This window comes from Idiotropiscis lumnitzeri, chromosome 4, assembly GCF_059441095.1.
Source record: "Idiotropiscis lumnitzeri isolate Australia: NSW breed Sydney's pygmy pipehorse chromosome 4, RoL_Ilum_1.0, whole genome shotgun sequence".
NCBI lineage: Eukaryota > Metazoa > Chordata > Actinopteri > Syngnathiformes > Syngnathidae > Idiotropiscis > Idiotropiscis lumnitzeri.
In genome coordinates, this window is record NC_142394.1 from 18,728,803 (window position 1) to 18,753,427 (window position 24,625).

Sequence of the window (24,625 nt, forward strand, 5' to 3'; positions counted from 1 at the left end):
AGACAGTGACGTCTGCTCTTGATATGAGAGATAATAATGCATAATGTATAAATAATGTATAATTGTGTTTCACCACTAAGGATATTAGTTGACAATTAACTATTGGCTGCTTCCACATGGACAGCAAAGTAAGAATTTCATAGCATAGGGGAAACAAGTAATCATGTTTTTATGATAATAAACACTTTCAACCTCAAATCTTGAGCGTTTATTTTAAGCCACAGCGGTAACTTGACTGATTTGTGCTTGAAAACATACAAATTGTGTGGCAACTGATGAAAAACAAAAATAAAAAAAAAATGCAATTAAATTCAAGTGAAGTGAGGATAGTGTGTTATAGTTTGGCATTAAATAGAAGTTCTTTCACTTTTAATGGATGGGCTTTCAAAGCACAAACAGCTTCACCTTAGATGAGAGGAGCACTCGGTAATCGTTATGTCCTCAGTGCGTCAGACTATGGAGATCTCTTCACCGTGATCTATGGCGAGATGTCACACTGCTGGATTGAGCGCAATTTCCTGAAATAGACAGCAAAGTCTTCTTGTTTTTATTCCACTGTTATGATTGCTCCTTCTGCACACGATCTTCACTGCAATCAGGTACACGTTACCGAGAGGAAACTCGAAGATAAGAGTTCAATAAGTTTGACAGCGTTGTGACAAGAGGAACTTTATGAAAGATTTGTTGTGACTAATCCCCACCAAAAAAACGGGTTGCAGAAAAGGACACTTTTGATGGATTTATATTTTTAGTAACTAAAGTGAACATTTGAAGAGGAATACCTACGATTGAGGAAAAGGTGGATTTAGGAAAGGTAGACTGAAATGAAACTTTCCTGTGATGTTTGAGTCAGACGACCAAGTCTAAAATATCGATTCCATTTTATTACTGCCGCAGATTGTCCTCGTACTCATCAAGCAGTCCCTCAGACAGTTTCTGGAACCCAGCACACCAACATTCCAATTCGAATGAACTTTTCTGGATCAGGCAGTGATCTCAAAATGATATTAACTTGCATTTTCAATTTAATCAATTTGTTTTTGAGAAATCAATACAGAATTAAGAAGTTTAAAAATGCCTCCTGGTCATGAGCAGTATGCCCACACTCCCTCCCCTCTCTCCATGTCTTGGTGGGAGTCACATCAGGGACCGATCACAATTTGTCCATTCAAATTCTTGGTAAAAACGTCGTTCATAATATCAAAATAACAGGACCAACCAGCCCCAAAATGTATTTGGACATTTCTACTTAAGGCTTCTTTATACTCCGCGAACAATGTCCGCACACACGTCACTTCGTCAATGTCGCACTGTTTGGTTGATACGCTCGTGCAACCACACGCGTTGTTTTCCAAGCTATGACAACCGGGTTGTCCTGGGTCTCGCTCGCCGACATTGATGCTGCTGAAGTGGCCCCTAAAAGCAGTGCTGCACCGCAACGGGGAACGTTATAAAAGAAAAAAAAAAAAACACCTCCAGGGTTTGTCAATGAGGCATTCATTCGAAATTGATACAGACTCACAATGCGACGCTGACGGTTGCAAGCTGTGGCAAACGCAAAGGTACTTGATCTCGTACAGTCGCATGTCTGAACGGTAAGAAGCTGTTGTGCTAACCTTGTCTGTTTAGCGGCCTAAAGCAAATGGCTGCCTTGAGCGGTGCTGTTACTTTTAACACCCCAACAGCGGCGGCTACTGTTCGCTGTGGGCGGAAAGATTCATGCCTCGCTCATGCTTACTAGCCGTTGGCTGCCTGCTGAGAGTTAACAAAACTGTCCGAAATGTCCGAAAACTAGAACAGGTGTTTGTATTTTAGTAGTGATGTCATTTTTATTATATATTATATATCTTATATAAATGCCAATGTTCAGCCGGATTAAGTGTCCCTTGAAGTGGCTTAACCAGATCACAATATTTGTAAATGAGTGTCAGGTTACTGTATAGTCCAATATTAACTGATCAAGGCACCTGCGGTACAATTTGGTGCCCAAGGCAATATTTCATCTGGCTTGAAAATTAAGAAAACAATCCAAATGACCCACACATCTAACATACACACATGAGTGAACTCATGTCACGTAAATTAGTGAAACCAAACACAATTGATGATTCCCAACCAGGGTGCCGAGGCACACTAGTGGGCAGTGAAAGAACGTCAGGGGTGCCACAAGAAATTATTACAATTATAGTTGTGCAAATATATATTTATTCATATATCAATGACAACAATGTATCCTGACAGAGAAAAATGACATCCTCTTCCATTGGATGGCTGAAAGTACAATAATGGAAATATGTTCCTTTTCATAAAACAGAAGTGGCAAGTAATTAAGCCCACCTTCTGGCATTTACGTACACACAACCGAAAACGTGAGGGACTACAGGCGACTTGTAATGGTTAAGATTGATTGCATGAGCTATTACTGGGTGCATCGGGAGAGAAGCAAAACAAAATATTGGCTTTCAGTTTTGCCTCGCACGAGATGCATTTTTAAGGACCTGCCTGCAAAATGTTAGATTTCAAACAGACGGAAAAAAAATACCATCATTGAATTAAATATCAAAGAAAAAGCATGTAAACTTCATTTAACATTCGAATCTAAGTTTGCATTTTAAGAAAGAATTAATTTTTTTAACATAAGAGAATAGAACCCGCAGCATTTTCCCGATATTGCCAAGTGGGCTCTGTTTTAAATTAAAAAAAAAAATTGCATAAAATAATGTGTGCAATAATAATATGTAAACCACGTAAACCAGTATTGATGTTTTTTGTATCCTATAAATTAGACGCATACATTTTTTTTCGACTAACTTTAGTGTGAATTCATATCGCTAAGCATTCATACATGAATTGAACAAATTTATCCTGAGGGTTTGAATATTAAGCATTAAGAATAAAAGTCTATTTCAGCATAGAACAAAGTAAATGCTACTCGGTGCGGGGTGATTGGCCATTTTGACATTATGAGAGAAAAAAAGGAGCAATTGCACCAATTAGTCACAGGTAGCTGCTGATGCGAACTCTTAAAAGTGGTCACAAAGTATATTCAGGAGAGAAAGCAGGTGAGCGGGCTGTCAAAGACACAATGAGCGAAGCACCGGCATAATAGTGGAAATGCAAGTCAGGAAAATTCAATTCAGACAGCAAGCACTTACAGTAATTGGGTTCTAAAGAATGCTCTATTATTTTATTCCATGTATGCTCTGTGCTGTGATTTAAATGTGTTGTACAACATCTCTGATGTATATAAAAGGGGCAATATCTTTGTTGACATGATTTGTTAAGGGCACATTCGGGAAAAAACAGCTTGATTTCCTTTGTAGCTCTTAGAAGAAATTGCTTTATTTGAAGCAGAAGAGGCGCCAATAAAATGATCACATGAAATTGCACAATATTATGGATGGCAATGAAAGAAAGAGTCCAGTTAAACATGTTGGGCACTGCTTTTAGGGTAGTTAAAATGTCACGTTATTTTTGTGTTCTTGTGCGAATTGGACCGTGTCCAATTCCTGCATTGAACTTGGATGTGTGACCTTATAGCACACGCTATTTGGCATTTTAAGATATTTGATTAATCAATGACCTTTGCTTTCATTTTGTGAAGATGTGCACAGAATGTGTACGTCAGTAGTCTTGGGGGTGGGGGGGGCTGCTGCAGGTATTTAATGAATGTGTCTCTACACACAACTATAGTCATCGTAAAGTGTCATTTTTAGCTGTTTGTTCACCCCAAAAAAGAGAAATTCAATTTTCGCCCTGCTGCATATCTTTAGTCGCACACCAAACAGAGAAGTCGCCCACACACATGCAGGCCTTCAAGTAGTGGATGTCTGAATGAGTGGGCATGCAAAAAGGTGACTGCAGTGTTCAATTGTGGGGGGTGGGGTGAGTCGGAGGGTCCCGGTGCTTTGCCCAAGGGCAACTTGACAGTCAGGATGCAGACTAGCATCTCTCAAGAAACTTCTTTTGTCCATAAAGGGAATCAAAACTCCAGCTCCAAATGCAAAGTTTGTATTGTGTTACACAAATAGTCAACAATGAAAGTTGCACTGTTTGTGACTTCACACTGTACAATACAAACCTTCATTCTATATATCAATTATTTCCCAACCTTTGTCCGCATTTCATAGGGAACAACCTGGTGAAATGAATTGACACAAACTTGAATACAGTCACAAACGGAGCAGTTTTTGACTAACTTTTATCAAGACAATATGCGTTCACTTGTCACTCAGGCCTTTTTTCCCCAATTTTTTTTTCAGTTATCTGAGCTTTAATTGAGCGTATTTATTTGCATTTCCATTTTTTTATCGAGAGTTTATGACCGACAAACTTTTTCCCCCTCATTCTTTTCAAGAATAAATGGAGCAAATTAAGAGCATGTGGCTAGAAGACATCATCTGAAATAGGTCTTGGAAAACCAGATCAAGGAGACAGAAACTTTTTATCAGTGGCCATCAAAGGAAATGTTTAAAATACCATAATGTCATATGGTTAAATATAATGCGATGCTGTGGTTGCATGCATATTAAACATCCCTGAAAATCACGAGACACAGAATCCATTCAAGTTTTATGCCCATACTAAATACTGGATTAGAATTTGAAATATTGTCTAGGATAAGGTTATTATATTATGGAGAAGCCTTCTTTTTAAGAGGCCTCAGACGGAGTTCTGTTAGCTGACAGGGTGCAGCAGATCCATCAAGTCAGTGACAAGGTTGGTCTCGCATTGATTTGACTTGTTTTCCCCACAGATTAGATTTCGGGGAATTCGAAGGCCTAGTCAGTCCCTTGAACTGTGTCTCAGTGTTCAAGTTTATTCCTGACCGACTGTCAGGTGTACATTTCCGCAATACCGCCTGGGAAAAGTTTGCCATGAACAATCAACGAAGTTTAGGCAGCACTCAGTCATGTCAAATATAAATGAGGAATGAATGAACTCACCAATATTTCTGAGCTGGGTAAAAAAAAAAATACTTTCAAAATACTGCAGAGGTTGAGGCTGTTAGAGCACGGAGAAAGAAAAACATATTTCCATGTTACAGCAGAAACTGTTGGCGGATTGGACCCAATGACCATCATGTCACCGAAACAGAATAATGGCTGCAACTGTGACGCGTCATCCAACAATCAGAAAAAGCGATCGCATTTGGTTGTGTTGCTGGCCAAGCAGAGGCTGGTGCCGGTGTTGTAAAAACTAACAAAAAAAATCAAAAACAGATATTCTTCGATTTTTGTGGTTTATGGTGAAAAGTGAAAAAACACGAATTAGGGGTTGAAGAATAAATAAGTCACAGGCTGTGAGAGGAATGTGATCTACAAACCTGGAAGTGGACGATGGCAACTGAATGTTGGCCAATCACTAAGTTAAAGTTTTAATTTGCATCCTAAAATAGGCTTTCCATAACTAGAGTCCTGCGGTGAAGTGAAAGTTAAGCCACGATCACTTCCGGCGACAGTGCTGCTTCTTCATTTTTAAAACCACAAAGACCACTTTCCATCCATTTTTAGCCATCTCAGGGGACGTCGATTTTGTCACGAGCAATCACGGCTCACCAGTTTTCTGAAGCTGAGTCATGATTGGTTGTTATTCAAGCCCTGAGCAACTGTGATGTCATTTTCGATTGACAGAAGTGAGAAAATGGCCGCCCCCTAAGATAGACAAAAACTGATGGATTTTTCTGCTTAACTCATATTCCACAAACGCAATGTTAATCAGAAAGCCGCGCTTCGACGAGTTGGCCTGCATGGAACACATTTTTTAGGTTGACTTCCCCTTTAATTCCCTCGGTTACTTTTTCAGGTTAATAGTGGAGCACACTGCAGTACAGGCTCTGATGCCCCCATTTGGAAGGATCTCTGTAACAGAGGCTTTCATCTCACTCTGAAATGTGTTTTCAGTTTCAAATACTTTTCACAAAATCTCTTTCTGCATCTCTAATCGGTATGTTCTTATCTCAACCTTGAGCTGCTTTGCTTCGACATAAACTAGCTCGAGCAGGGCCCTTGACAGTTCAATAAAGGAGGGTTTTCAATTGCAACACAACACGAGCACTAACGCCGACTCCACAGACATGTTGTTATTATCTAAACTGAAATCCTTAATTAGTTGCTCGTCTTCCTTATCACACTTTTCCATATAAGATTCCCTTTATTAGTCCCACAATGGGGAAATTCGAGATTCGAACCCAGGCCTCCTGGGGAGACTGGGACCGAAACGCGGCGCCTTAGACCACTCGGCCATCCTGGCAGCCCTTTACCCAGTTAGGTAATCATGTATGCTGTCCTGGGGTATAAATAATAAGACGTGATGAGCTTTTTCAAGGTCTATTCAGATGGTGTTCGGGGATTAAAAACAGCTTAGTTTATATATTGACGGGTTATTTTTCCATATATGATATTCAAAAGCTATATTTATTGTAATACGATAGTGAGCTGTATTCACGTTCTCATTAATTCTATCAAAAGTAATTTCACAGTGGAGGTTCATTGTGGAGCGCTCCGATTAATGCTGACTAAAGAAATATTTTTTTGTGTTTCATGCATAATTAACAAACATGTCTCTAGCAACTAGCAAGCTAAAATAAACTATGTTAGATGGAAAAGCTTCACCATGCTACGAGACGTGTTAATCACAACTCGAAGAATTAATTAATGATGTTAGACACCAGTCAAGTTGCAATGGCACATGTGCAAAGGCTTCAGTGGGCTACTAAAAAGCTCATTTTATGCACTGGAGTCTACATACAATGAAATACTTGTGAGAGCAAAGACTCCCAAGATTGTAATCTAGCCAGCCTGGATCGTGTTTGTTACGCTTGCAGGTGGTACATCTAAAATAGAAAATTAAAATTCAGTGACACGAGCTGCTTTCAGTGCTGCTGATTATTCATTTGTTATTAAGCACTGTGTTTAATGTTCCAAACATTGCACTGTGCCACTCACGGGGCTCTTTGCTTGAATACTAATGTGACGCCAGATTGTCTTGTTCTTCTAATGTAATTTAATGGAACTGTTTCTGCACAACTGTCAACCTCTCACCCACACAGCGAGCAAAACAAAACTGCCAAGGGATGAACTATCTTCATTAGCAAGTGTTCATTTTTGGAGTGGAGGATTCTACAGCACATGTGGGTGCAGGTGGGCATGGAAGCCACACAGAATGTCGAAGCTTGATATTAAATTGGAATAACAGCTGGGTCGTTGAGATACGGCAGAATGTGGACCACTCAGAAGCCGCGTGGCTCCCAAGTCACTTTATTCCACCAAATTCATTTGAAGTTCAAGTGCATCTAACAGTTCCATAAGCCACATCCATGAGTTAGCGTGAAGACATGCAGCGAGCCAAAAACACCCATAGCCGAGAGAATTTGTTGAATATTGACAATAAAGAACTGTGAGCAATTACGCACTTTATCTTCCTGCCTGACAAACACCCCCTCTCCATTATGAGCTTTTAGCTGACACCTCAACTCTTCTAAGCCTTCACCGCCGAAAACCTCGCTGCTAATGCAGGGCAGCTCAAGCAGCTTTGTTAAATACATTTCACTTGTTTAACCATAATTTTCTTCCCTTATAGCCCTTTTAATGCCTCCATTAGTGCAGAGATGCAGTGAATAACAATTAAAGAGAGGTGAAGGAATTCAGGAGATAATGAATAACTACTGAATGAAAGCTGGCACATTGGGGGTTTTAAATCCTTAACTGGGAATAAATCGTACTGTAATTATTAAAGCTTAGGGGAATCAGATACAGATTATAAATGAGACTAGTTATTTGTTTGTAAAATAAAAACGTTCTATGCGACTAAAGAGTGTAACATCGCAAGCATTTGTTGATGATCCTAAATATGGAAAATCCAAGACAGAATTCAGCCACACAAACTAATTAACAGAAATTGCTAGCAGTTGCTAATGGCTAAGTGAAGGTGGAAAACTCATTTATAAGCTTTAATGTGAACTATGGCATGCACGTACTGTATTTAGTGCAGGAAACAAAATCGACCTAGCAACAGTCTGCTTATTTTCAAAACCTTTTTCCACCAATGTCGAAACAAAACATAATACTGCATATGATATACATCATATGATCATCAGATTGATTTTTTTTCTCAAATGTCCCCTGCCAGAGTGCAGGTTGTGTTTATAGTGAAGGTTTAACCTCGGTGGAAAGGGGAGGTGTGGCGGAGGTCAGGACTGCAGGCGAGGAGATGTGTACAGACAGACATTGTTTGCACTGATTAAATAAAGCAGTGAGAGAATGTAGTCCAGAGGCTGTGGGCAAGACTGGTCACGGGTTTATACACTAGTAGGACAAATTATTTGTCAGGAAATCGGTTGCAGTGCAGATTGAGACAAGATATTGAAAGGAAAAAGGGAGTAGATATAAACAAACAGCACCAGCATCCATTTGGAAGATTAGTTCTTTAACTCCGTTTTGAACATGTAACGGTGCTTATGATGATCATTTGTTTTCCCTTTTTAAATCTTTGACTTCTCACTAAATTAATTCCTGTTATCTGTTTGTATGTTCAATAGATCAAAATCAAATAAAAAAAAAAAGATTGCGACTCTGCAAGGCAAAAGCTGTAAGCAGGTTTGCTAGTTTGTTGCTATGACAACATCCCTGCTAACAAGCTAAATAAATGCATGAGCGGCTGCATCCAAGGATCTTAATTAAAAGGAGGTAAAGTTTCAACCAGATCCAGATGTAACCGAGCCACTTCAAAGATGAAGTTTAATTTGCTGCCAAATGCACAATGTGGAACAGACAGAATGAAATTTGGGTTCATTTTAGAGTACATAAAGGAGCATATGATTTGACAAATTAGTAATTATTTTTTTTCAAATTTAGTAGTTTAAGATGGACAGCATCTTTGTCCATTATACTGGATTTTCTTTTGAAACAGGGTCAGTACCTACCATTAAACTGTTTTTTCTTTATTTTTTTAATTCTCCTATTTTTTTCATACTTGTAGTTCGAATCTATTTTAGTAATTATTAAAATGTCTCCTGTGCTAATCTTTATACAGTTAATTTATTACTCCGTTTGATTTAGATCCACAAATCCCACCCTAGCCCCGTCGACATAAAGAACTTTGGGCAGCAAAATGTCTTTAGTCAGGCAATACACTAGACACTTCAAACGCAAAAAAATTCCATTCACCACTCACTTTTCCCAGAATAAGTTGAAGGCAAGAGGATGCATTTGCTCATAAAAACTGGCATAATCCTGACCAATTTGTCCCTCCCCCAACTTCTGAAATGATGGCAACTCCCCTGCCTGTCGGTTCCGCATCACTGCTTTAAATGCTGAGGGAATTGTGTCTCCTTCATAAATAATACTCCTGGAATCTGACTTCTTCCTTACCCTTAAAACCAATTTGATAGAAAAGCCAAGACTGACAGCGTACACAGGAAATGAATTTCCAAAAACCACACAGAGACCTTGTAGAGGAGAAGGGGGAAAAGTTTTCAGGGATATTTTTACTGAGCTGCCAAAATATCTTCAGTCACTTGAAGACATAAATCCCCTCTGGCACTTTGTCACTTAAAATATATGAACATATATTTAAGACTTCAATATTGAAAATATACCTCGGTTAAGTACGAAAAGCATCTCTCTTTTTATCATGCAAATTACATTTCATGCTTAATTATAGCCGTTATTGTGCAGCCAAAAGGACAGCAAACACCCCCACCAAGCATTAGTGGAAACGGCACTTTCGCTGGCATTGATTGTTCATTAGTCCTGTCTTGATGTCATGTCTTCAAAATGGAGAAAATGGAGAGCTGTAGTCTGACCTAGCTTTCATTCTCAAGCTTCACTTTACCAGGTAACACACACAATGTGCCACTGATACATGTTTCAATAACCATGTAATAATAATAATATAATAATAATCAGTAAATAAATACATTGAAATGGAGTTGAAATAACTATATGTTTGTAGAAAAACACATTTCGCATATCTACCATCTGAAATAAAAATAATAAAAACACGATGAATTCTTCCAGGAAATTTTGTTCAAAACCCATTCCTACTTATATTCTCATTCATTTTCCTACTACTGTACGCTCCAGAATTTGTTGCGTCATAGCGATGATCCAACTAAATCAGGAATATTAGAGAGTTTAAGCACGGCTCGCAAAGACAAATTATATTTCAAATAATTGTAAGTTTTTATTGCCATTATACAATTTTTTATTAGCCCTCACAAAGATGTCATCTTCCTACTAATGGGTTACGCATGCACACATTCACTACAGCAAGTTTAGGTCAATCTGAAGCCTGGAATTTTACTTGGTCTCCACTGTTGTACCATATCGTGAGATATTACAGTAGTTGTACTTTTACTCTAGGCATTAAAATTTAAAATCAGCAGCAAGGCAAAGCCGGGGAGACAACAGGAATAAATATATTTTTTATTTGGCTGTTTTAAAAGTTGAACTCACATACGTCACAGCATGAAAATTAAAACAACGGGGATAATAATGATAATAATAAAGCATTGTTGGTGACGTTTTGACCAAATCAATCGGATATTCCAATTTATATTTGTGAAAGATATTTTTGGTCACATTTTACTTAATAGTGCTGCTGTATTAAACTCTGGATCATCAGGTATCATGTCAAAATGCCATGCCTCAGCTTTGAATATGCACAAAATGCCTAATGTGACTACCGGGTTGACACAAACATTTTAATATGTATTCATATAAACTAAGCCCCTGTGCCATGTAATTGCTGCTTCAACATGAAACAACATGAATGCCTTATTGTTCGTGGCACTGAAGACCAGTATGACGGTTCATCTTATATGTGGCTAATGAGGTGATTACCCACAATATCACAAGAACTACCCCCGGGGCCGCGTTGGTTTAAATTAATACATGTAAGTCATATCTGATTCTTGCTGGATTCATTATTTAAACATTCCCTAAATTCTACTGAGGTCAGATGACTGAACCTCTTGTTCCTGTGATTTAAAAACATCCTACAAATACGTAAATTTGAGTTCTTAAAGTATAAAAACCGTAACCCATTTTGACAAGTGTATTTATAGATTTTTCAAAATGGTGTGTATTGCCTTAAGCAAACAAGAAATAGCAAGCATCTGCATTTCAGTTGAGGGGGAAAAAATTAAGTTTGGTTACGTCTCGCCTTGAGAAATTGCACATTAGGCATAGGAAATTTTTCATAGCTGCGATTTAAAAATCAGTTAGGTCGGTCTAACAGCAATGACAAGGAGTCAATAACAAGAATAAAATTGTTTAGTTCATCAAGTTGTTAGAGCAAAACAACTAAAAAAACGCAAACACACTTTTTTTTGCCCTCAAACTGATGTCTGCCTTCAAAAGTGATGAAAATGCAGTTTAGTTCTACAAGTGCAGTTTAGGACTACCTACCATTAACTCCTTTGCCACAACACAAAAAGGCTGAGGATTGACTTTCTTTATTTTATTTCATTGTTTTGTTTTTTTGTTTCTGCTGGTGACGAGTAAACAACGTTACAATTAAGCCTCAACCGCCCAAGTATAGTTATTAGGTCCATCAGGCTGATTAAATGAATGCACAATATTGTAAACTAAAAGATGTTGGCAGTGGTTGATTTTACACGGTGTGATGGTGTCACTTGTAAACTGCGACAATTATTGGCCTTCCTAAGGATTAATTATGTTGAATCAATTTAATTAACTTCTATTGAGTAAAAAAAAAGATTTTGCTTTGAAACTTCCCGCTCAGTGCAAATTAACTGATCTGGTCTCAATATTGGTCTCACTACGTTCCACGTAAACATCCAGCCAGCCATTGTCGGTACCACTTATCCTATTCCATTAAGTGACATTATGATTAATCATACAAAATAGATTATACAAAGTAGATAATAAAATGGTGCATCAAGATATTGAGTCATGGATGGCCCCAATGGTTTTGCTTTGATTTGTGAGCAAAAACTAAAGATACAAGTGCTGTATGGTAGCAGCGAACTCAACTCAACTTACTTTACAAAAGCAACAATATGGCAGCTAGTGAACAACCCTTAAAAAATAGACACTTTAAGCTGTTCCAAAAAAAAGAGAATTACATGTGCATTTTAAGCAACCACATAACTTTTCCCTGCTTGCTAACTTAATACAAACATAAAAAGGGAAATGCCTTCGACGGGCTAATGAATAGCATCGGTGATCCGGAGTTATAACTCATTGAGCAATGGATATTTGAACACAAAGGGTGGGGTAACATGCAGGGACAGATAATATAAAAAAATAAATCAATACTCATAGACATATATTCTTTATCCTCTCTGAAAACTACTGGCATATTTTTTTTTACTATAACTCAAAAATCGACGTGCGTCTCTTAATCCCGTGTGCCATAGGTATTAATTCGGTTGTGCTTCCGAACCTTGAACCGATTTTATGTGATACACGGTGGTCAGAAATCTGTCAAAATGTTTTACTAATGAGTAAATACACACTTGTTTGCAATGACAGGCGAAGACAGGATGATGGCTTTTCGGGTTGTCGTCTTTAATTCAAATTCATTCCTATTTACTTCCACATTCACATTCATGTTCTCATTCTCACCCGCATCTACTCGCTAGCGGGTGTCCATGTTCTCGTCGTGCTGAAACTTTGTCCTGCTTTCAACATAAAGTAAATTTAATAAGAGAATTTACAAGTATCTGGGCTGCATTGCTTTGTCCTACTTCGAGGCTGTTAAACAAAGTTATCATTTTACCAGGAGCCATCTCCACAAACAACCTCCAGCTAAATTAGTAAACAAGCTTATTTTTTTTTGTGTGATGAATGAAAGTAATCTAATCAACTTAACTCATTTACTGCCATTGACGGCTAAAGGCGTCAAAGATGCATTTCTTTTTTTTTTTTTTTTACTCGGCTGGTAGTGAATGAGTTAAATATCAACATTAATAAAAACGAGAAAAACTGTTCTTGTTCAGTAACATAAGTAATTGTGTTATGCATGATAATCAATTAAGTTTCTTCTTTTCATGCCTCAACAGGTTCGTTCCCACATTGCGGAATTGAGTGGGCGAATATTTATGGGTGATCCCTGCTGACAAAGAAACCTTCAGTCAAAACTCAAACACTGTAAGTAAACATTTCATCCCTTTGGGCCCTTTTGCCTTATATTAACCAAAGTGCTCCCTAAGTACAGGATTAACATCACACAGTGAGGCGGTTTATACTGTTGAACAGGTCAATTGATTTCAGAGCTAATTAGACTTTTATATAGCGTTTGAATCATGTGAGGAAAAACTGTTGTCATGTCATGTGACTAAAGCACATTAAACGTTATGAGGATTGCACTTTTAAATCCGTTATCAAACGTGAGCCGCGGGCTTCATATGCAGTAGCTTGGTTTGGCATTAATGTATAAGCTTTCGCAGCTTTCTCATTTAAAATGAGTCGCTCATAATTATTCCCACGACTCCCGCCCCATTTCGCTGTCTGTTCTTCCTCCGGCCATTAAGCAACTTATAGCCCGTGAAAGGTTATGAACTCTCCCTATTGTCGCGATATTGACAACACAGCAGCGTTTTGGCGATGGGAATGTACTTGCGTGTGTTTGTGCGTCTTCTGCAGCTTTTGCTCACATCTGCAATCCCGCATTGATCCCATGCCAGACAGCCAGTGAGTGAGCACAAAGCTGATGCAGACTTTTGGGTTCTGTCTTGGTCGAGTCCATCAGCCAGTGGCCGCGGCCATAACTGTGAATGATTGCAGTCAATACAGCAATCACATTGTGCGCAGTCATCAGCCGTTGTGGGCATATACACACACCGCCTGCATGTGATTGATAAAGCCATTTGGTTATAATAATAGAGACAGTTTTATTTTCCTATTTCCATAAAATATCTTACATTTAAGTTTAAGACAAGGCTGAGAAATGAATTCCTTGTTGTCCTAACACAGCGTAGCATACTAAACACTTGTGTTTGGCAAAAACAAAATCTTAATTAGCATATGAAACACTGTGTTAACAAACATGCTGTTTATCCCTGCAGCGTTTCGGGATTATAATCAACTCATGGGCCCACTTTTTCCTCTCCAGAGGCACTTGTGATGCTTGTTAGAGTAGAGGCCTCTCCATGATGCTGACGCACAGTCATGTATTTTATCACGCACATATGGGTCACCATCAGAAAGCAGACTTAAGTAAAAAAACACCATGCTGACCTGATAAGTGCTGTGAAAGTGATGTTTTGGAGCGATGGAGAGGTTTTAATGGAAAGTTTGCATTTCTGCTGCAAGGCGAATAGATTTTTTGGTGTCCCCCCTGCGATGAAAGTCTGATGCTTTGCAGAGATTTGAACTGCAGTGGCTGAATGCAAATGGCCACGGAGGATCTGGGATAGAAAATACGTCTGTTGTAAAGGGAAACAAATTTAAACTGCCGTCGGAAGATTATAAACATCCATCCAAGCATGTGGGGGCAGGCATAGATGTGTTTGTTTTCCACCTGAATGTCACTGTGTGTCTGATTAGTGTAGGTAGTGTTGTACAGGCCAATCTCGGTTCTGTTATCGTAAACTCAAACAACTGACCCTAAGGGCGTGACTTAATACGACCCTAAACAGCGGGTGGTAAATTACCAACAGACTCATCATCGTCGTCATTCTGAAGGTCCAACATTTCAATAACTGGGTCCCGTGAAATTAGATCAGGGATGGGCTACTTAAATGCTGGAGGGAGCCACAATTTTTCATCAGTGCTACTCAGGGGCCACCAAGGACATGCACGACAAAAATGCTATTTTAATTGTACAAAATGTGCAAAATACTTATTAAATACTTAATTTTTTTCACAATATATTTCTCATTGCATGAATAAAACAGGCGCTATCCTAATGGATTTGAGACAAACAACAAAATAAACGCAAACTGTATTTTTTTTTTTCCAGTGCCCGGGGCTCCCTTACATAAAAATGACCACTCAAGAAGGGCACAAAACTGCAGAACAACAAACCAACATTAAGCACAAAAATCAAATCTACTCTCAAAACATTTAAACGTTATTGAAGAATTATGTTAGCCCTCCATATAGGCAAAATGTATTACGCCTACACATGTCGTACTGTAGGGCAGTATAAGGGCACTGTGAGCACACCTAAGACATATCTGCCATCTAGTGGTGATTGGAAATAATGCAACTTAAAATTTACAGACGACCCCTGCGTAGTTGCAGTTCGGCACTCACGGATTCACATTTTTTCCCCCTTATTTCTCAATATTTTTAATATTTCATTTTTTAAATTTTGTTTTTCCAGATTTACTTCCTGTCTTTTTGTGGAAGACGTAAAAAAAAAATAATTCTCAGGATTTTTAAAGATTTTTGAGGATTTTTAATAATAATAATTTTCCATATTTTTTCAATTAATCAAGAAGCCACACAGATACAACAAAAGTAAGGCTGGATTGTTTTTTACAAGGGAAGCATTTACCATTTTCCACACCAGCATGCTCATCTGAAGCCTTTGGAGGACTACTTTTATCTATACAGTGACACTTCTGTTCAGCTCCTGCACTCTGCATTTAGCCTCGCTATCTTCAATCAAGTCCCACCCCATCAGTGGATAAAACTGTTCTGTTCAGTTGCAATATGATGATAGCGATGACGATTAGCTTGCAGTAGTCATTGTACACTGTGGCTTTTCTTATCTCTGCTCCCTTGAGCTGACAGGCTCAGGCACACTGAGGCAGCCTTTCTTTTTCATGTTCAGCCCGCTATGGACGCTAACACAGTCCAGCTTGTGTTACCATGTGACAGTAGTATCCAACAATGTGTTAAACAATTTGGCAGCGATTTCATGTGCGAATGGCTCATGTTAAAGTCTGACACGGCAATCAGTCTCTGAATGCAAGCCTCTCCATTATGAATTGAAATAAATTCATGGTCCTCAATCTGAATTTAAGGATGTGTGCGTCTTACAAGTGCGCATCAGCTGGTGTGATCATTTTTAGTCTCATCAAAATGGTCCTCGTCTGCAGTCACAACACTGTCTCCCACTGAGTGGTGCATTCACACTAGGTGACGTCACACTGCAATTAATCACAGAGAAGGGTCAGTAATAAAGTAATTAGCAATTCTATGCATTTCATTCTGACATCTATTTTGCTCTCAAAAAAAAGAAACAGATAATCATCTAAAAAGAGTTATGGATTTGAACAAAAAAAATTGAGTGACAAAACATGTGGCTGTTTAGCAGGTGGCGAATGACACGTTTCTCCTTTGTAGCTACTTAAAATCTACAGCAGCGATCCCCAACCACCGGGCCACGGCCGGTACTGGACCACTTTGGACAAGTCCGCAACGAGCCGCACAGAAGAGGGGCGGGGGAACTTGCAGTCTTTCCAGTTTATTTTTATTTGAGGCTGGTGAAACGCTGCAATTTTCCCCATTGTGGGATTAATAAAGACCATCTTTTAACTTTAAAAATATTTTATTTTGAAACATGACCGGCTTTTCTCGGTTCCATCGGATTCTTGACGCATGTCAAGATGCTAACAGTCAAATTACACTAAAATTAAAAACCCACAAGCTAGCAAAATGAGTTCAACCACGTACAAATCACAATATGCGACGCCATCTCCTCCACATCTCACGGGGCGGCCATTTTGGAACTTGTCAACTTAAAATGACATCACAGTTGTTCAGGTCAAAGTGAACGGCCTATCGCAGCTCAGCTTCAGAGAACAGGTGAGCCGTGATTATTTGCTACCTGAGTCCTGAGCAACCGTGATGTTATTTTCAGTCGACAGGAGTGACAAAATGGCCGCCCACTGAGATGGCTAAAAATTAGTGGCTTTTACTACTTAACTCATATTCCATAAATGCAATATTACACCGAGTGACATGTTTGGACTAGTGGAGGCGCATAGAGAATATTATTGCAAAGTATTTTTTGGGGGTTGACTTCCCCTTTAAAACCATAATTATTAGTTCAAAGTAGAATACAGAAATATCGCTTTACCACATTTTAATCTTGCGCAACCAATGATTAAGTTCTCTTCAGTATCGTCTGTATGTCTGCTCATTTAATTCTAAGTTCTTCTGCATTTTGTACCGTGTCTACCGGTTATCCTTGGACAGACAGCAAAGAAAAGCGCATGTACTCGCCTCCCTTTTTAATTCACAGCATATTTTTATGACCAAAAGCAGTCACGTACGCAATGTTTCCACAGATGAATTTTTGAGCACGATAAACAAGCTTTGTAGCGATCCTAAATCACAGCGACAAATGCTCAGGGTAACCTTGCTTAAAGACAAAGCGCAAACTAAGAGCCTTTTGTCGAGCTACTTGTAGATGTTGTCTCGGGGTTTGTACAGTACAACCTCTTACTCACAACCTGTGCTCATCCTTGAGCCCTCAGGGCCACAGCTGCTGCAGTGTACACACAAAAACCTCACAAAAGCCTCTACATGTTGCCATGGCGACACCTGTCCTGAGAAAGTATGTAAATGAATACCTCTGCTGTTGTTTTTATTTATAAATAAGGTGGATATTGTATCGTGCAGTTATACTTAATAGCACTGTGTGTGAATGTCGCGTAATAGCAACCCTGCTCTAAGTCTTGCATCACGCAATCTGTATAAATGTGTACGGACAGCACCACTGTGAGCAGCTCAGCAGCACTTTGAACACATGTTGTTCTTGTTCGCTTCTGCAAGGCTTGATGACTTTTTGTCTGGGATTAATTATTCTGTTAATCTTTGTCTGACACTCTTTGTTCTGTAGCATAGACAAACACGCATATCTGCCTGCCTGCGCGTATGTGTCTGTCTGTGAGACACAAATGCTTTTTGGAGCATGAAATAAGCTTTCCTTGGAAGCGGTGACGGGTAGAGTAGCTGACGTCCCCTGCTATTTCTTAATTAAGTACATGCGGCTCTCATCTTTAAATTGTAAATGTCACCTCTGGGCGCCTAACTACCGTTCCAGTTTCTCCTCTTGGTTCTGGCTCGAGCTGGTCAAGTAAAACGTTTGGGGGCTGTAATGCAGCACTCTGCTGCCATCTTAATCAGCCTTCCAGAGTGAAGGTCACGGTGTCAGGCGATTGACTGTGAAAACACAGAGAACTTTCTTGAAGTGGGAAAATTGGAAAATCTGCAGCTTCCTCACCTTTCCCTTTGATGTTGCTCTTCATTTAGTGTTTGTGGAAACACGCATGCATGCATACTGTTGTCTTTCTCTCTTTGTGTGGACATTTTGGCTGGTCCAAACAAGGAAAATGCTATGATGAGCTCATTTTACTCTGTGTGTGCTTGTTATGCACTAGACTTTAATGAGCCAAGAGTAGCCTGCTCTAACACATTAGTGCTTAGCATCCGTTTGCCTCCACACTTACCAACTGCATCAGGACTTCCTCTCACAGTGAAAAAAATACCCGAAATTAGTATTTGAAGTGAAGAGTATATTGATAGTGCAATTTGAAGGAATTAAGTAGTTTGAGGAATTTTTCAGTGGGGTGGTCAGGATGTGACAGCATGCGCATGTGTACGTTTGCATGTTCGTAACGAGCTTTGTAATAGAGAAGTCATTGATTATCCTACCATCCATAATCAGGGTTTCATGAAAATAAAATGAAAAAAATCTTATATTCTACTTCCAAGATATCTCATGCACTGATTTGATAGCGAACAGCCAATAAGACTGATCGATTGTCACAGATGGCCGACACCATTCTGTGTAGTGCAATTTATGACCCATACATACAAAACATACTTTAAAATCACAATGACACAAAAATCACTTAATTCTTCACAATTCCAAATGTTGCTTTTTTTACTTTGGTTTGTTCCTGCTTGTATTATGAATGTGTAGGGCAAGATGTGACTGTGGATGGGATGATGAACAATGACTTCACAGCCATGTTGCTTCCTTGCTGTGGTGCAAGGATTTCAATTGAGATTGAAAATGAGAATCAAATGTTCTTTAGGACAGAATTGTTAAAGACGTATTGAGGATAATTAAAATTTTCTCTTTCAATATAAAGTTAAATTAAATATGCATTGTTTCAGAGCATTAAGTGATCTAAGAATGTCACATCCACGAAGGGATAGAACGAGCACGCATGTTGGCACCAGGCATTCACATTTCTGTAACTGAGAAGTAAGCGTTCCCCACATGATACACGGTTCCATAAAACAAGATTGCATATTGGCTGCCAGGATGGCCGAGTGGTCTAAGGCGCCGCGTTCCGGACCCAGTCTCCCCAGGAGGCCTGGGTTTGAATCTCGAATTTCCCCATTGTGGGACTAATAAAGGCATTATTATTATTATTATTATTATATTTACATTTAAAGTATATATACAAACTGAGGTTTCGCCGCACTTATCACTTTGCCATTGCTTATCCGCATGCACTGATTGGCATTTGCACGCTAACAGCCAATCAGAGTGATTGTCACAACACTACTTTGCATACTGGGATTGGCGGCTCATTCAAATTCAAAACTGCTTTTTACGCGTTTGCTCTCACCTGCACCATGAATGTTTTGATGTGCAAGATTCCGAACACGTATGCATTCCACTTTTTGAACTCATACTTGTGGACCGCACAACAAACAATAACCTCCCAGCCATGTTGCTTTACTATAAGAAGAATCCTACATTCACATCAATACCACTTAAAAGATAAGCAAAAATAAAACCACTACCTGAATAAGCATTGAATGTCATTATGATTTATGTATTGTTCACTGAAATATAAAGGAAAATGGCAAACCCTCTTGAGTTTGGAAAACACGTTAATAATAAAATATATATACATAAGAAAATACGAGAGAATTTGCATAATGCTTAATTCAAGTGTACCGAAATGTGGTTCACCCTTGTCTGATTTTCCAAACATAGCCCAACTGCGCTGATATAAAATGATAATTTAATTCTTTTACATTTAATGTCTTATTTTTAATTGCATTTCTTCGTTCTGTGTGAAAGTGTGGTTGATGAAAAAAATTAGATGTAAAGAAGCAATTTTTGATAAGAAGTGCAAAATAATCACAAGCTATTAAATTCTGGTTTGTGTGCTCATATGTTAGTAATTTAGTCAACCGATTTATAATTCTGGACCTGTCAATTCGTCAGTCAAAATGCCAAGATTACTTCAGGCCGGCCAAATCCATCCGAGTTATCACCAACAGCTACTTGGCATTGTAATCGTCGTGCCTACCACTGCAGATTTAGACACGGACAAAACTTTGTACAAGGGTGGTGCATGTGCCAAAGATTTCAATTAAATATCTTAAGGTGCTGATCTTGTGTTTTCTACAGTTTTATAAGGCAATCTTGGACTTTTGCATAATTTTTCAGTGAATAATGCATGAATGCTAATGAAAAGATTCTGGCATCTTAGGGTGGCACTGCCGTATGATGTGCATTTTGGTGCTGGTTCAAATTTGGATTGGTCAGCCTTCAGTCTACTGAGAGCCATTATACACCACAGTTTGAAGTTGTAATTATTACCTGATGATTTACAATCAACATGTGAGAGATGAACTTAAAGATGTAGCAGTTTTTTTTTTTAACTGCAGTTTAACAAGAAGCTGCAGTATTTTTTGCTGACAGGTTAAGTTCTATCGGTTCAGTTTTACGCCGTTTAGCTGCACCACAATGCCCCGCGTGATAATGTGCTCCTTTTATTGGGACACTGCAAGAATGTTGCGGCGGTTCAGTTACACCTTAATTTGATCACTGCAAATGGTTTATGACCTCATAATCTGTCAAGACCTTTTGTTCTTTGGTTGTTTGTCTTTGGATCTTAAAAGCACACAAGAAAGAAATATAACGGGTATCTCGTACGGCCTCATGAAGAATTAACACATTACAATATGTTTCATAACAGCGATATAATGTTATTGACGAGCTAGTTGATGGAACTGTTAACAAAGCATTAATATTACCCAGGGCTGACATTGTCGACTCATGACATTTATTAATATTGTGTAAGCTTTATAGGAGTTAAGCAACAAAATTTTTTCATTCTTGGGGGCGGCCATTTGGTCACTTCGGTCGACTGGAAATGAGTTGCACAGTTGCTCAGGACTGAGATAACGACCAATCGTGGCTCAATTGAATAAAACAAGTGAGCAGTGATTGGTCATTACCTGAGCCCTGAGCGACTGCTGCCTCATTTTGTGAAAGGGGATGCATTGCGACATCATGGATCGAGCGAGCTTTGCCGTCACACGCATGACAAGCACTACCTCCTGTCGACAACTTTTTTTCTGCGGCCCTATAGTGGTCAAGGGTGGCCCAGATTTCAGGAATTAGACTCAGTTTGATTCTCTGGCCAATTAGGAGTTTAAATAGCCCAAAGATTTGAATGTGAATGGCAATGATTGTTTGTAACCCCTGCAATTGGCTGCTGACCAGCTCAGGGGTACGCCACCTTTTGCCAAAGGCTGCTGGCATAGGCTCCAACTCAGCCTTGTCGTTGATCCTAATGAGAATACGTGTGTAGAAAATACCTGGATGGATTCACGTCAACAAATACTTGTGTGATGTACTGAACAATTAATCTTTCATTTTAAAGCTGCTACATACATCAATAAAATAATGTTGCTGGGGGCAAGACAAGGCTCGTCGTCTCAAAGGATATCGCGTTTGTACTCAGTGTTAACACAATTGTGCTTAAGTGCAAAAAATAAAGGGAAACCTTGATATAATTGAAATGACAGGGTTCTCAGCGACAGACCCAACATTTCGCAGTTAGAAATGGTACGCATGCCGGGTTGGCGGGTCATGCTACCATCAAAAGAAGTCCACTGAAGACTCCCAGTAACATAAGTCGAACATAATTTAAGGATCTTGGTCAACCTCTGATTTGTTCATATTTGGAAACTTTTTGTAAATACCAATAGTCAATGTCAGGGTTGGGATCGTAAAACCTTACAGTATAGCCATTATTTCAAACGAACGTACTCCATTGTCAAATGTAAAAATTAAAGTGGTTAACAGGTGTGTATTAAAACACAGAGGGCTCTATTTTTGTGATCTTTGCACGGAGGTGGGTTAGACCTGTTTTAACTAATTTCGCAGACTGTTTCGGTGGACCTGTGAGCTGGAGGACTGCTCCCACCAACTTTCATTCCCTTTAAATGAAGCGCATTCATCGCACAGCCGTCTCCATATAAGCTCTGTTGCTATATAACAGTGGTGCAAAATTCCAAATGGCTTGCTCAGAGACACATCTTCAAAAATAAGTAGCATTGAAAAAAATACTATACTGGTTGCTTAATTTCGCACTTGGTACACAGACAGGCATTTCAGTACTTGTGTACAAGCAATTAAAAAGTAAATTGTTCCACCCCATGTCTCATTTAGGAGGTTCGTAAATTCACATTTACATTTTGTTGTTGCAACATGCTTTAGAAAGTCAAATGAACAGCCAGTTCTCTGAAGCTAATGAGTGTGATCTATACTACTCAGGATAAATTATGCTTTTAAAAGATCATCACCAGAATTTGCCCCAAAATTCTGCAAAAATATCATTAGGAATCTTCACCCACTAATTTATTCAGAACTGGACATGCTGAGCAATCACAGCCACGTATAATCCCCTTTGAAAAAGCAAAGAAAAATGATTTACATAGACCTATTTTCACCGTTGCAACTATTGCCCATAGTTGTAATGGTAGACGGCTTTTGTGCACTTTGAGACAGTTTTACGCATCGATCCTGTCAAATCAATGCGCAAAGTGTTCAGTATGACATGGCTGAGGGAATCTTTTTGATTATCCCTGCATTCACATTGATTATCATGCATTTCCCGAGGCCCTCATACTGGGTTATCGCACTGTGGTTGCTGATAAGCTGCTAACGTTATTGATTGCGTCCCATTAACTGGGACAAAAGTGCACCGATTCATCACAACTGGTAACGGAGCCATTGCTCAGTGGACTGCCTCTTGCAAAGGAATACACGTCTCTCCACAGGTGCAAATAATACAACAGGCGCCCTGCTTGAAATATTGGAGAATAAGTGACTCTGATGTGCTGTTTTACTCCTTTACAAGCTGGGCTGAAGGTTCAATGCAGGGGGAAAAAAACATAACCTGTTTTACATTTCTATACTGGACAAGTTGTGCAATTCAACATAGCTAAGAGCATTGAACTATTTTAAAAACTGCAACTAAATAAGTACCACCAAGGATGTTGATGCTTTCAGACGACTGAAAAATTTGTAAGTTACCAGGGATCCTTTTCTCGAGGTATAAAAGCCCTTGGCCAGTACTGTCAAGAGCAATTCACAGTACGTACAATAATAACAAATGCAAACAAGAATCGTGTATCTGCTTCAATGCCACAGTCAAGCTCCTTTAGATCTGCACAGAGAAGCAAGATGCATATTGCTTCACCCAGGGAGCACTGAATGGATTAAAGCTGGACGAGCAGCCAAGCATATATTCATTTCCTACACACAGACAGAGAATTCAGCAGACAATATATTATACTACGGAGCGTCGCACACACCTTCTGGAAATATTACAGCAAAGACAGTGAGAATACTCTTTATTGAGAAAATATAGCATCCCTGCTTTATTGCCTTGTACAAGCATAAATGGGGTGTTGGCTACAAAGAGAACTAAACATGATTAGAATCCTTGTTTAATCATAGTTTTATAGATTTATAGCATAGTCATTTATCTACACTGCACTTATCACCAACAGAAACATGAGAGAGAGAGAGAGAGAGAGAGCGAGAGAGAGAGAGAGAGAGAGAGAGAGAGAGAATAGAAAGAGAGAGAGAGAGAGAGAGAAATAGAAAGAGAGAGAGAGAGCGAGAGAGAGAGAGAGAAATAGAAAGAGAGAGAGAGAGCGAGAGAGAAATAGAAAGAGAGAGAGAGAAAAATAGAAAGAGAGAGAGAGAGAGAGAGAGAAATAGAAAGAGGGAGAGATAGAGAGAGAGAATGTCTTTTTGCAGTAAGATCCAGATCACTAGATTTAAGATTTTATACCGAGTTGATCAATTTGTGAGTAAATTGAGACAAGATGATCATTTTTTATTTTGGTATTCATATGTTTGTGATGTTTTTGTCTGGTGGTCTGCCGTGACATTTTTCTCATGTAAAATAGGCACCTTGGCTCGAAAAAGGATGGGGAACACTGCTTATATGGCACTTAGGTCTCGGCAGACATGCAGCAACATTTGCCTGACAGCTGTGCATGCCAGATGATTACACATGTGAATGGAGAAGCCACTTGGCATTCTCCACAGGGCCTCGAAAGCATGCCAAGGAGCATATAAGTTTGTGGTGGCAGAGGTTGATAAGAAGTGAAAAAGGGTGAAAATGCTACTCTGGCACCGCCATGTAGTTAGACAAATCTGCCTCTCATTGTGGTCAGGATGTCAGGCGATCGGCCCACTGCAGAACACAAAACATCATGCACCAGTGTACTAAACCAGCAATTCCAAATACGGGGCAGCACACTGGTACCAGTAGGTCAGATATTTGGTAGTGGGTTGCACAGAGATGGAATAAAAATTATTATAATGATCGTCAGTGTATGAAATAAAACATTTTTTTTCATTCTGTCAATGCCTCCATACATATGAAATCACTTGTCTCGGTCAAGTAATATGGAAATGAAAA

At 39.1% G+C, this 24,625-nt stretch overlaps 2 protein-coding genes across 7 annotated transcripts in view; one reads left to right on the forward strand and one right to left on the reverse strand.

Annotated features, from left to right (window-relative positions):
- LOC148338421 (uncharacterized) overlaps positions 1-24,625 on the reverse strand; it is a 154,053-nt gene that overhangs the window by 83,672 nt on the left and 45,756 nt on the right. Inside the window, exon 3 of one of the 6 annotated variants that reach the window (XM_088294495.1) lies at positions 406-518. The exons of the other annotated variants lie outside the window; for them this stretch is intronic. The gene's annotated coding sequence lies outside the window, so the exon portion shown is untranslated. The remainder of the gene's footprint in view (positions 1-405; positions 519-24,625) is intronic. 6 annotated transcript variants of the gene reach the window in all.
- frmpd3 (FERM and PDZ domain containing 3) overlaps positions 1-24,625 on the forward strand; it is an 89,107-nt gene that overhangs the window by 19,887 nt on the left and 44,595 nt on the right. The window contains exon 2 of the mRNA XM_088294505.1: positions 13,031-13,118. The gene's annotated coding sequence lies outside the window, so the exon portion shown is untranslated. The remainder of the gene's footprint in view (positions 1-13,030; positions 13,119-24,625) is intronic.